At 42.1% G+C, this 13,950-nt stretch overlaps 1 pseudogene; it reads right to left on the bottom strand.

Annotated features, from left to right (window-relative positions):
- Nucleotides 1–5,387: 5,387 nt before the first annotated feature.
- On the bottom strand, nt 5,388–6,825 carry LOC114708844 (annotated as a pseudogene).
- Between the last annotated feature and the right edge of the window lie 7,125 nt (nt 6,826–13,950).

Here is a 13,950-nt window from a genome sequence, read left to right as displayed (position 1 = left end):
ATGGTGAATAACTTCCCAAATCTCCCTAAGGAATGTTGCCAGCCCAGTTCCAGGACTGGCAGGGGCGGTGAGGGGGTGGGGTATGTGTGTGTGTGTTTCCAGCAGCTTAGCAGTCTGTGTGCTTTCTCCCTGTCACAGTTAAGGAATTAGCTTTACTTTTTTATCCTTTTACAATAGTTGTTTTTACTATAGACATCTCTCTATAATTAATAGAAACCTCTGCTGGAAATAGACCCATTAGCTGTCCTTAAGGCACCATGTCCTTACTTCCTGAGCTGTTTTATTTTCCTTTTCCCTGTTACGGAGTCAGGAGGCCAGCTTGACCCAGGACAGGGATTTGGAGGACATTTTGAGACAAACATGCTTGAGTCTGAAGTAAGATGGCCAAAACTCATCTCAGTGAGCTTAAATAGCACAAGGCAATTTGCCAACACAACCTATCAACAAGCATAGGGATCAGAAATGTCTTTTTGTTCTTACAGGATTTAGGGGACTTCTCAGTAGGAAAGAGGTCACAGATCTCAACTGGACCTTTTGTGTCAAGGAGTGTGAGTGGGATATGTGTTTGCAATACATAAAATTTGTGATAGAGAGGAGGCAGTGTTTTTTAAAAAGTTAGTCTAGTAGTATCATCAACCATGAGGCTGAATGGTGATGTGGCAGATACCTTGGCTCCTTGTGGCTTTTGCCATTGTACCCAAACAAAAGGGTAAGGATTTCTGTAAGGGTTCAAATTATAATGTCACCTTAAAAGACAAGCTGAAGCACACTGACTGCAGACAAAGTTTATTCTAGCCATAATGATAAGGATGGCCAGTTGGGAACCATGTCTTCTATTTGTATAGAATAAGTGCCCCAAAATGGTGCCTTTGAGACTAGTTTCATAAAGAGTGTGGGGTTATATTATAGTATGTCAGTTTTGATAATTACCTTGGTTAAAAAGAAATTGGGCTGGCAAGATATTTCAGTAGGTAAAGGTGTTTGCTGTCAAATCTAACCATCTAAATTCATCCCTGTTATCCATATGGTAGAAAGAGAGAACCAATTCCTTCATGTTGCCCTCTGACCTCTACATGTACCCTGTGGCATGCACCACTCCCACCCATAAATAAAAATATTCGTGTGGAGGGGGAGATTCCTGATTTGTCATGGCTCACTTACATGTTCAAGGAACAAACTGACATGTGTGGGAAAAGGCTTTTTATCAAGGTTATTTATTATTGTTATGATGTCAAGAGCTTGGCAGAAACAGCCTGCTGGTCAGAATGACCTAGGTGACTGAGGGCTCATACCACATATTTTCACTGAGCTGAAGAAATTATCTGAGCTTGTTCTTGAACATTTTGAATCCACTCTCAAGAAGATATAATAAACCATGGCTCTCTGGTGTCCAATGTGCTGTCCTTAAAATCTCTAATGCTTGTCCTGATTTTTTAAATTACAAGTGTAAATAAAACTTTGTCATAATTTGGAGTCCCAAGAGTAGTGAGTCTGTTCAGGACAAGGGTACATATTTTTAAACTAACTAAAATCACGTAAAGGAGAAGCCAGGAAAGGACACATCAGTATTATGAGAAATCCATGGAGTCTGCTTAAAGGGTAAAAGAATTTATTAGGGAGGAAAACTCACTACAGCATGGGAGATTTATTGTAGGGTCCTGGAAAGCTGAGTTACAGTCCCAAGCTGTTTTTCTGCCTGGTCTATCTCAGTACCCAAACCCCACAAGGGAGAACAGAGAGAGGTCTATGTGGGTCTCAGTCTTAAGGGTAGCCCTGAGCCATGCCCCAGGGGCAGGTACTTCAAGGTCATTGGTATGTAGGACAGTTACCTCCTACATCTCTGGGCTTGTGCTTTAAGGTCATGGACAGAACAGCTACCCACTACACATCAGCTTCCAGTGGCTGTGATGCTTATGAGTTCAAGAAATCCCTAATTTTGTTTTGGTAGTTGGCAAGGTGAAGTCATGAGGAGGTTCCATTACCTGATAACACCATGACCAAGAGAATATACTTTGGTTTAATGAAATTGGAATTGGTCCTTTGAGACTTTATCCTTTTTGTTAATGTTACTAGCAAGTGGAAGCATTCAATTCCTCAAGACTCTGTTTGGAAAGAACAATAGAAAACCCACTTGTCATGTAAGACTCACTATATCCGGGTCATGGAAGGAGACAAACTGATAGATGAAGATCAGAGAGGTGTGGTGATATATTGTATACCCTAAATGAGGTAAGAGGTGGTGGCTGTGGCTTGTTCTGCTTCTCTGATCTTCAGGTAAATTTTATTAGGGTATACAATATATCACCATAGAAAGGTTATACTAGGAATTCTTGGGCTAATCCTGAAATCTTAACTAAGGAGATTTAGAAAGTGCTTAACTATGTTATATAGGATTGATCTGTTTGTTTTTCATTTATTGTGTGTATCGAGGTGGGGTTTAACCCCTTGATTTGTCTCTAATTCACAGAAATCCTCCTGCTTCAGTCTCCAGAGTGCAGGAATTACAGGTATGAATCACCATATGCTGTGGAATAATCCTTCTGTATACTGTTAATATGTATTGCTCTTATTGGTTAATCAAAAGCTGACAGGCTAGTAGCCAAGCAGGAAGATTAGATGGGATAGCTGTACACAGAAGACTCTGGGAGAAGGAAGGACATAGTCAGGAGAGATCACCAGCCAGCTGCTGTGGAAGCAGGACATATAGAAAATGAAGTAACAAGTCATGAGGCATGTGTTGAAGCATAGATAAGAATTATGGATTAATTTAAGTGTAAGAGTTAGCTAGTAACAAGCCTGAGCTATTGGCCAAAAATTTATAAGTAATATTAATCCTCTGAGTAGTTATTTGGGAACTGACAGGTGGGAGAGAAATGACTGACTACACCATACCCATAAAATGTGATTTTAAATAAGGTTTAAAGCTATAGGGTTAACTAGATTGATCATCATCCTTATCTAATGCCTAGTGAGAAGGATATGGATTTTAGATACTCAGTATTTTTACTAGCCTATCCTAAGAAGTTTAATGTAAGCAATTATACAACTTTTCTTTGGAAGACTCTTCATGCCCACTTAAAAATATTGACCATTTGCTGAGAGTGCTAGCCTATAATCCCAGTCTGACACAGGTGGATCACCACTAGTTCATATCCAAGGTCAGTCTGTACTACCTAGTTAGTTCCAGGACAGCTTGGGATATAGAATAAGACTCTGTCTCAAAACAAAACAAACAAAACACACACACACAAAAATGACTATTGAATTTATATTTACAGTGTTATGTGAGTGGATTTTTTTTTTTCATATCTCAGGTTCCACTGAATGGCTGCAGTTCTTTCTTTCTTTTTCCTTTCTCTCTCTCTCTCTCTCTCTCTCTCTCTCTCCCTCCCTCTCTTTCTTTCTTTCTTTCTTTCTTTCTTTCTTTCTTTCTTTCTTTCTTTCTTTCTGGCTGCAGTTCTAAAGTGTCCATGTTAAGACTCTGCTAGGCTGGGGCTACATGTTAACTCGGTGGCAGAGTACTTGTCTAGCATGTACTACAGCTCTGGGTAACTTCTCAAGCATTATCCAAAACCCAGACCAAACCAAACATAAATGTTTACCTTACTTACTAGCCAGATATAGTGGCACAAGCCTGTAATCCACAGCATTCAGTAGGTCTCAGAGGCAGGAGGATGTCCACAAGTCTGAGATCAGCTTGCACATTGTGAGTTAGAGGCCAGCCAGGGCTACATGGTGAGATCCTGTCTCAAAAAACCAAACCAAAACCAAACAAAAATAAAATGACAACAAAAAAGAGAATAAGAGCTCACATGGTACTTCAACATGGGGAGAAGGTTGCTCAAAGCAATGCTCACTTTGTAGACTAGTCATTGTGACTTGAGAGGACACAAAGGGTGTGGGCCTTGTTTTGTGCTCCTTGTTGTAGCCCAGGCCAAGCACATAGTTCAGTTGGATTCAAATTGAGGCATCACAGTTTTAGAAAACACAGCTTAAAAACCTGTTGGGGTTCAGAATATGAAATTCAAACTATGGTGATTTGTTGTGTTGAATGTTTTGAGTTTGGGCACTTTTTTAAAAAAAAAGATTTATTTATTTATTATGTATACAGCATGTATGACTGCAGGCCAGAAGAGGGCACCAGATCTCGTTACAGATGGTTGTGAGCCACCATGTGGTTGCTGGGAATTGAACTCAGGACCTCTGGAGGAGCAGTCAGTGCTCTTAACCTCTGAGCCATCTCTCCAGCCTGAGTTTGGGCACATTTTTATCTGTTGTTTTACAAATTCCCACTCTTAATCCTTCTGTGTCTGCCTCCTGCCCTGCTTGCATTCTAGACCATTTTTCTGTCAAGAAACCAGTGTGGTGGTGTTTTTGTTTGTTTGTGGTGCTGTGACAGGGCAAGAAAATGCAGTTTCCTCCATCTCAGATTCTTGCTGAAGCCACTTAAGTTTCACTATAATTTGATTTCCTTGATGGAAAATTCCATAGGAAATTACTCAAATCTATTCTAAGTCAAGATGCTTCAACTAACTTGTCTTGGCTTCTGTTAAGCTGCCTGCTTGTGCAAACCAACCCCTCCAGCTAATTGCTTGTTTTCTGTTAAACTATTTGCTTGTATAAAACTTCCCACCTGTAGCTGCCAGCAAAATAACAGAACATGGAGGTTGCCTTTAAAAGCACATTGCTCTAAAAGCTTGGTTATACTTGAGTTATGAATGCCTGAGTATAGTTCCAGCCAGCCAGAATAAAGACTCTCTATGGGCTATGTCTGAGTGGTTTTCTCTGGTAGGGTCCCCATAAAAGCACAGAGGATGAAACCTAGGTCCTGGTGCATGCTAGGTACCCAGTCTTTGCTGAGTACTTTGATTGAGATAAAGGCCGGTGGGAAACCTCAAAAGGAGATTCAGAATTGTACTGACTAGTTTTATTCCAACTCAATACAACCTAGAGTCATTTGGGAAGTGGGAGTTGAGAAAATGTCACCACCAAATGGCCTGTGAGTGAGCATGTGGTGCATTTTCTTTTCTTTCTTTTTCTTTTTCTTTTATATGCATTGGTGTTTTGCCATGGGTGTTGTGTTCTCTGGAACTGGAGTCACAGACTGCTGTAACTTCCATGTGGTTGCTGGGAGTAGAACCCCAGTCCTCTGGAAGAGTAGTCAGTGCTCTTAACTGCTGAGCCATCTCTCCAGCATCCTTCTTTTCTTCCTTCCTTCCTTCCTTCCTTCCTTCCTTCCTTCCTTCCTTCCTTCCTTCCTTCCTTCCTTCCTCTCTCTCTCTCTCTCTCTCTCTCTCTCTCTCTCTCTCTCTCTCTCTCTCGATTTCTTCCTTTCTTGAGATAGTTTTACAATTATATTTATGAACAGAAAACTTAGCAGTGTACATTTAACACAGTTTAGTGGCGAGTTCTTTGCCCTTTGCCTTTTCCAGCTTGGCAATTCAAGTCACAGGTTTAGGATCCAGGATGTTGCCTCCCCAATGGTGCAGGTCTCATCATATTTGTAGTTGTCTTTGTAATTGGTCCTAATAGCTTTCACCAGCTTATCCAGAGCACTCTTGTCTTTCAAGTAAACCTGTGTGAAGGCAACAATGGTGCATGTCTTCCTGTGGACGAGCCACCATAGCCTGGCCTTTCCCCTGATGGTGCAGTAGAGGACCCCCATCTTTTGACACAGTGTACGCAGGAAGACTACCAACTCAATGGGGTCTACATCATGGGCAATCACCACTAGATAAGACTTCTTATTCTCCACCAAGGTGGTGACTGTATTGACTCCTGCTCAAAGGACAGGTGGTCTTTAAGTTGGGATGTCCCCTTGGCCAGCAGCTTTCTTTTCAACATGGGCCAAAAGCCTTTACTTCTTCTTCTGCTTTGTCTCTGACCTGTTCTTGTGGGCAAGCTTAAGCAGCTGGGTAGCTGTTTGCCAGTCCAGGGCCTGGGGAACTGGTTAATGGCAGGAGGTACTTGGAGCCGCTTATAGAGGATGACCCTTTACTGCTGCAGCCTAATGCAGTGGGGGGCCATTTGAGGAAGTGTGTGAGATCTCTTTTGGGCTGGATGTCCTGCCCAATGCCAAAGATTGTAGGCCTTTTCTCAAACAAAGGATTCATTGTTGGTTTTTGCAGCGCTCTTACCCTGTGAGGAAAAGTCACAAAACACGACAGAATCCACTAACACGAGTTTTATTAAGATAAGGGAGAGGGACAGATGTGCACAGGCCTGCAAAAAGACATGTGAGTGAAGGGGGAATCATGGTGCTGGCTTATAAAGGCTGGGCATGCACACACAGGCCATGTGGCTATTCCACACATGCGTGTAGATCACATGGATGCGCAGTGCTTTATGCAACCACGCACAGCCATGGGGTCCTGGTTATGCAAGACATTTTGATCAGGAAATGAGTAGGCAGAAATGACTAGGTTCCTCTGGGCATGCGTGACCATGCCCAATCGTGGGAGCATGTTGTGAATCCATATCATTCACTACCTTTTTGGCTTCCTGTTTCTTCACAACAGCTGGAGCCAATGTCACCTCCTTCCCCTTGGCCTTCTTTCCTTTGGACATCTTGTTCTGCTGGAGGAGAGAGTATATGGTGCATTTTCTTGATGTTTGATGTGGGAGGGCCCAGCTCACTTGGGGCAGTGCCACCCCTGGGCAGGTGGTCCTGAATGGTATAAGAAGGCAAGGTAAGCAAGCCATGAACAGCAGTCCTCCATGACTGCTTCAGTTCTTGCCTCCAGGTTCTTGCCTTGGCTACCGTCAGGGATGGATTTATAAGTAATAAGGTGAAATAAACTTTTTCTGCCTCAAGTTGTTTTTGGTCATGGTGTTTAATGACAGCACTAGAAATCCTAACCAAGACAAGAATCAAGATCCTCCACAAGAGCAACAAGTACTTTTATCCACTGTGCCATTTCTCCAGCCCAAAAATAAAAATTTCAAAACTCCAGTTTTAGCAAAGAACTATGCTTAGTCAGTTGAGTTAGTTAGATCCTAACTCTCTGTATCTGATTAGATTCCCTATCTGTGGTGGTTTGAATAAGAATAGTCTCCATAGGCTCAGATAATTGAATGCTTAGTCATCAGGGAAGGGCACTAATCAAGGGGAATAAGGAGTTGTGGTCTTGAGGGAAGCATGGGCTCTAGCATTTCAAATGTTCAAGCCAGGTCCAGTGTCTCTCTCCCTGCAGTCTGTGGAGCTGGATGCAGAACTCTCAAGCTCCTTCTTCAGCACCATGTCTGCCTGCATGTTACCATGCTTCCTGCCATGATGGTAATGGACTAAATCTCTGAAACAGTAAGCCAGCCCCAATTAAATGCTTTCCTTCATAAGAGTTGTCATGGTCATGGTGTCTCTTCACATGGGTTAGAATTTTGATTGACATCCTCCCCCTTTAAGCTGCAGGTGATACATGGTTGTCTTGGTCTGTTGAGTTTTTTAGCCAGAATTGCCTTCATCTCTGACATTATCTTTTGACACTTTTCCATCTGTCCCTTTTAAGACAATTGGTAAACACCTTATTAATAAAAACCTGGAGCTGGGCGGTGGTGGCCCACGCCTTTAATCCCAGCACTCGGGAGGCAGAGGCAGGCAGATCTCTGTGAGTTCGAGGCCAGCCTGGTCTCCAAAGCGAGTTCCAGTAAAGGTGCAAAGCTACACAGAGAAACCCTGTCAAAGCTACACAGAGAAACCCTGTCTCGAAAAAACAAAACAAACAAACAAACAAAAAAAACCCTTTCTTTAGCCGGGCGGTGGTGGCCCACGCCTTTAATCCCAGCACTTGGGAGGCAGAGCCAGGCGGATCGCTGTGAGTTCGAGGCCAGCCTGGGCTACCAAGTGAGCTCCAGGAAAGGCGCAAAGCTACGCAGAGAAACCCTGTCTCGAAAAACAAAACAAAACAAAACAAAACAAAACAAAACAAAAAAAAACAAACCTGGAGCCAGATATTGGGGAGAAAGCCAAGAGATCAAGGAATAGGACAAGCCAGAACCAACTTCACCTCACCAACTCTTCAGCTTCCAAAGAGATGTACTTCCTGTATAACCATGCCTATATTCCTTTCTGTTCTGCATCTTACTTCCTCCCTCCACCCAGCTATTGTTGCGGTAACGCCTGCACTACTGCTATCCATTCACCATGTCTGAGCGAGGGGCTGTGGATTAAAAAATAAGAGACGAGACAGCGAGTCATTTGCCACAGCAGAATGCCAAATGCCGAATGCCGAATGCTGTTTATTGAAGGAGGGTGGAAACCTTAAATACAGGTTTACAGCACAATGGAGGATCCCCTTCTTGCACCTAAGCTGTTTACACTAAATGCAGGATATGAGAACAAAGAACCTCTGGTGATCCTTCAGGAAGAAGGAAACCGGCAGGGAATCTGCATAGGGAGGACATTTGGTCAAGGTCAGCAAACAAGGCGGCAGGCACTCACAGTGGGGGGTCAGGGCCCACAAGCTATATCACTTCCTGTCTATCTGTCCTGACCTCCAGACCTCTATGGTTAGTGTTGGGATTAAAGGAGTGTGTCACCATGCCTAGCTGTGTTCCCCAATGTGGCCTTGAACTCACAGAGATCCAGATGAATCTCTGCCTCCCAAATGCTAGGATTAAAGGCATGTGCTACCATTGCCTGACTTCTATGTTTAATATAGTGGCTGGCTTTTTCTTCCGATCTTCAGATAAGCTTTATTAGGGTGCACAATATATTGGGGGACACAATATATCACCACAGTCCTTGACCCTACTTCTTAGTTCTAAATTTCCACTTGTACATGATGTTTTTGTATTTAAGCCCAAATGACTCCACTATAAGACCTTATTGCAGCAGTTTCAATATCTATTACCACAATCCTAATCAAAGTCTCAACTGTGCATTAACATGTATTAGTACTTTTCCCACCAATATTTTGAGAATTACTATTATGTCTTGAAGGGATTTCTATGACTTGTTGAATAAAGCAAAAATCATAGTAGTGTGTACCATGTATAACTTAATGGTGTTAAAATTTCTGTTTATTTTATTAGTATATTGCTAAATGAATATGGAAACCATTTGAGGAAATTGGAGGGTTATCCTTACACAGGTACTATAGTGTATATGTGTCTGCCAGTCTGTGTCTGTGTGTTTGTCTGTCTACCATGAGCTAAACTCCTAGTGTTACAGAACTAATATGCCTTCTCAAAGAGAAATCACTTCACACACTTAGAGATTAACAAAGAAAAAGCTCTTTAACAGTGCTTGTCTGGCCTAGGCTAATGCTCAAAGAAGAGCTGATCTCTAATAGAAGACTTTATTAACCTATACGTGAAGGTGAAAAACCAATAGCCCTCTTGAGAATTGACCCCCATCTCAAGTCATCTGTTGACCGGGGGATGAACTCAGGTGGAAATGGCCTGGAACAATAAATCTAAATGTATGTATCCTACACCCAGCAAAACAGGATATAGGTAGTAAAAATTTAACAAAGACCAGATGTCTCTATAGATACACTGCATCCTGTCACCATCCTGGGGCTTTCTGCAGACATCTTGTCAGTCATTAGTAATTTCACGTTTATAGTTCAACCAATAACTTCAAAGAACTACCTTACCCTTAGCTCCCCCTTCCAATCCTGGAATGCCAAGACATGTAACCTACTGCTTGTAAACTTTTTCCTATATAAACCCCTTGTAACAGATGCTCGGGGCTTCTGCCTTCATTCGCTGAATTTGAGTGCTGGACAAGGTCCTTGCCCAGGCTTGAATAAAGAAAACTTGTTTTTGCATCAGAAGTCGGCTCCTTGGTGGTCTTGTTGGGGACACTCTCAAGGCAGACATAACAATACACACCACAGGTTTATGCATTTTACATATGCTGTCATCCTTAAATTTCTTAGTTCACAACCCAGGTTACATTTTGAACAATTTAAACAGAGACAGGAGACTGCCAGTCTGGCCACTTGGGTAGATGGGAGATTTATACATCAAATATATTGCCAGTGTTGTTTTTTGGAGTAGTTGTTGGGGTCATCTTGCCATCTGGCAGAATTATGTTTTTCTCAAAAAAGAGAACTGAGGGCTTTAATGGCACCCCAGGACTTAACATTGTTTGTGATCCTGCGCTCAGCTAAAAGAGGAAAAGTGAAGCCAGCTGGCCCTTAACACCTAGTACCACACTTCTGGATGTAGTAAGTGTTGATATCATGGTGTGAAACTCCTTCAACTTTATTTTCAGAATTATATGCATTATTCATGCTCTTTTGTATTTCTAGGCTCAAGTCTTCCATTAACCTCTTTTTGTTAAATACAGAGAATGTTTTCTAGTTTACTTACATGACTTTAACAGAAGCGAATAGTTTTTGCTCATGTGAACTATTCTTTCTTTGCCTTTACAGTGCCATTCTCCTAGCTCCCTGGTTGTTCTAGTGTTTTTAAGCCTTCTTTGCCATCCAGCATAGGAATTTTTCAAGACTTGGTCCTTGGTCTCTTTTCATTTCACGCTGTGCAGAGTGCAGAGGCTCCTCCATCTTGTATTCTTGCTGAGGCCATTTCAGCTTTGAGTAGAATTTAATCTCTTCAATGTAGAATCCCATAGAAAATTACCCAACTTGCCAGGCAGTGGGGGCACATGCCTTTAATCCTAGTACTTGGGAGGCAAGGTAGGCAGATTTCTGTGAATTCAAGGCCAGCCTGGTCAAGAGTTCCAGAACAGCCAAGGCTACACACAGAGAAATCCTGTTGTCTCGGCCAGCGGGATCTTCAGCAGAGATCCTAGAAGGGGGAATGGTGAATGAAAGGATAAGAGACACAAAGAATTGACAGCAAGATAGTATTCTGATCAAACTGCAAAATTTTATTTTTCTCAGGTGGGTTTTATAGAAGCAGACCAGGAAACTTTCTTTGGGAAAAGATCAGGGGACTGTTGAGTTGCCAAGCAACTCAACCAAACAACCTAACCACAAAACATTGTTACTAATGGTCACTGTAGCAGAAAGATAAGGAAATGTTAAGTTATTTTCTAATAACTCAGGACTTGTCCAGGCACGTAAAAAAGTTTCTGGTTAGTGGCTCAATACTGGACAACAGAAACTTAACTCAGGCAGGCAATATGGCATGGCTCTTAAAATTGTCCTCGGCATCCTGTCTCAAAAACAACAAAAATTACCCAACTCTATTCTAGAAACCCAAGGTCAAGATGCCCTAGCTAACCTATTTTCGCTTCTGTTAAACTGCCTGCTTATACAGAACTCCCTCTGGATAATTAGCTTCTGTTAAATTGCTTGCTTATGATCCCCACCCCTGCCCCATCAACCTTCAGAAACCCTGTGCTCTGCACACTCAGGGCTACACTTGGGTCTGAATACCTGAGTGTAGTCCCAATCGGCTGGAAGAAAGACTTTTAATTGACCATAAACTGTGTCTGAGTAGCCATCTCTGGTGACTTCCCTGTAATGATATAGAAGAAATCAGTGACTCCTAGTTTCATTAATAAAAGAACATAAGAATGGACTTGAATGGAAACACAAGAAAAATTTTATTGGAGTTTAAAAGAAAAACCACAGAGCAGGCAAGCTATGAAACCTCAGTAGCTGCCTAGAAGAGAATGAAGGAGAAAAGGAAAAAGTCATGCCACTTAAGCTGGCATGGAGGTCAGATATAGTAAATATGTAGCCACATGACAGGGAGGAAGAGTTTAAAGAGTGAGTGTTGATATTCTGATCCCACCCCTTAGTGCTACCTTCTGTAAAAAGTCTCTTTTTAAGGAAAAGCTCTGCCCATTTCCCTCTCTCCTCCCCTCCACTCCCTTGGTGTGTGTGCCTCTCGACTCCCCTCTCGCTCTCTCCCTTCCCCTCTTTCTGTCTCTCTGCCTCTTTACCTCTGTATTATAATAAACCATTTCTGCATGCCAGCATCATTCCCTGCACATGTGGGAACATACTCATGGAGGCTACCTGTGTAATAATAAATCATAACAGTAAGGAAGCCAAAATATTGGGGAGAAAACCGGAACTATTAAGAAAAGCGTGCTTAGAAAACAGAAAAAAAAATGAATAAAGGAAAAATTACAATTTTCTGAATAATTCAGAAAAGCTGGCAGACTTAAGGTCCTATGTGAGCTTCTGTACTAGAGGTGGGGATTTGGGGAAGGAAAAATATAGTATCTCCTTAAATAACTAAATATTCCACCTATCTCTTTAGTATAGTGTACGGTGAGTCTGCCTTCCTAGGGGTAGGTCCTTAGCCAAAGTGATTGAACCAGCACAACTGGAATTTTAAGTCTCCACCCAGGTCAGGGAGTCTATTTTTGTGACCAGGAGCTTTTTCTACTCTAACAATTCTGACCAAGCTATTTCATGACCAGAGAGGTACTTAGCTTTGAAAAAAGAGTTTTACTTATCAATAATAGGTTAGCTGGCCTAGGATTGAGCTAGATTTTATTTTTTCTTCAAGACAGGGTTTTTCTGTATAGTTTTGGTGCCTGTCCTGGACCTTGCTCTGTAGATCAGGCTGTCCTTGAACTTACAGAGATCCACCTGGCTGTGCCTCCCAAGTGCTGGGACTAAAGGTGTGCTGCACCACCGCCTGGTGAGCTAGATCTTTATTTTTTTATTTTTTATTTTAATTTATTTACTATATATACAGAAGAGGGCGCTGGATCTTATTACAGATGGTTGTGAGCCACCATGTGGTTGCTGGGAATTGAACTCAGGACCTCTGGAAGAGCAGTCAGTGCTTCTTAACCTCTGAGCTATCTCTCCATCCTGAGCTAGATCTTTAGTATTAGTTTCTGCTTAATTTTTCTCACTCCAGGACCAGTAGCCCAGGAGTGGCACTGCCCACAGTGGGCTGGGCCCTTCCACAATACTTACCAATTAAAAAAAAAATCCCACACAGGCATGTCTACTGGCCAAACTGATGGGACCTTTCCTCAATCAAGGTTTCTTTTGCTCAGATGACTCTAGTTTGTGTCAAATTGACCAAATTAATAATAATAATAATAATAATAATAATAATAATAAGAGTGCTGGCTAGTTTTATGTCAATTTGACACAAATTAGAGTTATTGAAGAGGAAGGGCCCTCAATTGAGAAAATGCCTCCATAAGATCTGGCTGTAGGCAAGCCTATAGGATATTTTCTTAGTGATTAATTGGGAGGGCCCAGCCCATTGTGGGTTGTGCCAACCCTAGGCAGATGGCCTGTGTTCTATAAGAAAGCAGGCTGATGGGCTACCAAGTGAGTCCCAGTAAAGGCGCAAAGCTACACAGAGAAACCCTGTCCCAAAAAAAACAAAAAAACAAAAAAACAAAACAAAAAAACAAACAAACAAAAAAAAAAAAAAGGAAGAAAGCAGGCTGAATAGGCCAGAGGAATCAAGCATCACCCTTCCATGGTCTCTGCATCAGCTCCTGCTTCCAGGTTCCTGCACTGTTCAAATTCTTGTCCTGACTTCCTTCAATGATGTGGAAATGTAAGCCAAATAAACCTTTTCTTCCCCAATGTGTTTTTTTGTGGTGATATTGTGTTCCCCAAAATATTGTGCACCCTAATAAACTTATCTGGGGTCAGATAACAGCCACTAGATAGACATAGAGGCCAGAAAATGGTGGCACACATGCCTTTAATCCTATCACTTGGGAGGCAGAGATCCATCTGCATCTCTGTAAGTTTAAAAGCCACACTGGAAACAGCTAGGTATGGTGACTCACACCTTTAATCCCAGGAAGTGATGGCAGAAAGCAGAAAGATATATAAGGTGTGAGGATGAAGACCTATAGCCTGGTTAAGCTTTTAGGCTTTTGAGCAGCACAGTTCAGCTGAGAGGTATCCAGTCTGAGGAAACAGGATCAGTTGAGGAATTGGTGAGGTGAGGAAGCTATGGCTTGTTCTGCTTCTCTGATCTTCCAGCTTTCACCCCAATACCTGGCTTCAGGTTTGATTTTATTAATAAGACCTGTTAAGATTC

The sequence above is a fragment of the Peromyscus leucopus genome, chromosome 3 (assembly GCF_004664715.2).
Source record: "Peromyscus leucopus breed LL Stock chromosome 3, UCI_PerLeu_2.1, whole genome shotgun sequence".
Taxonomy (NCBI): Eukaryota; Metazoa; Chordata; class Mammalia; order Rodentia; family Cricetidae; genus Peromyscus; species Peromyscus leucopus.
The sequence above is the reverse complement of the archived record's forward strand: the minus strand, read 5'-3'. Positions and strand labels throughout refer to the sequence as shown.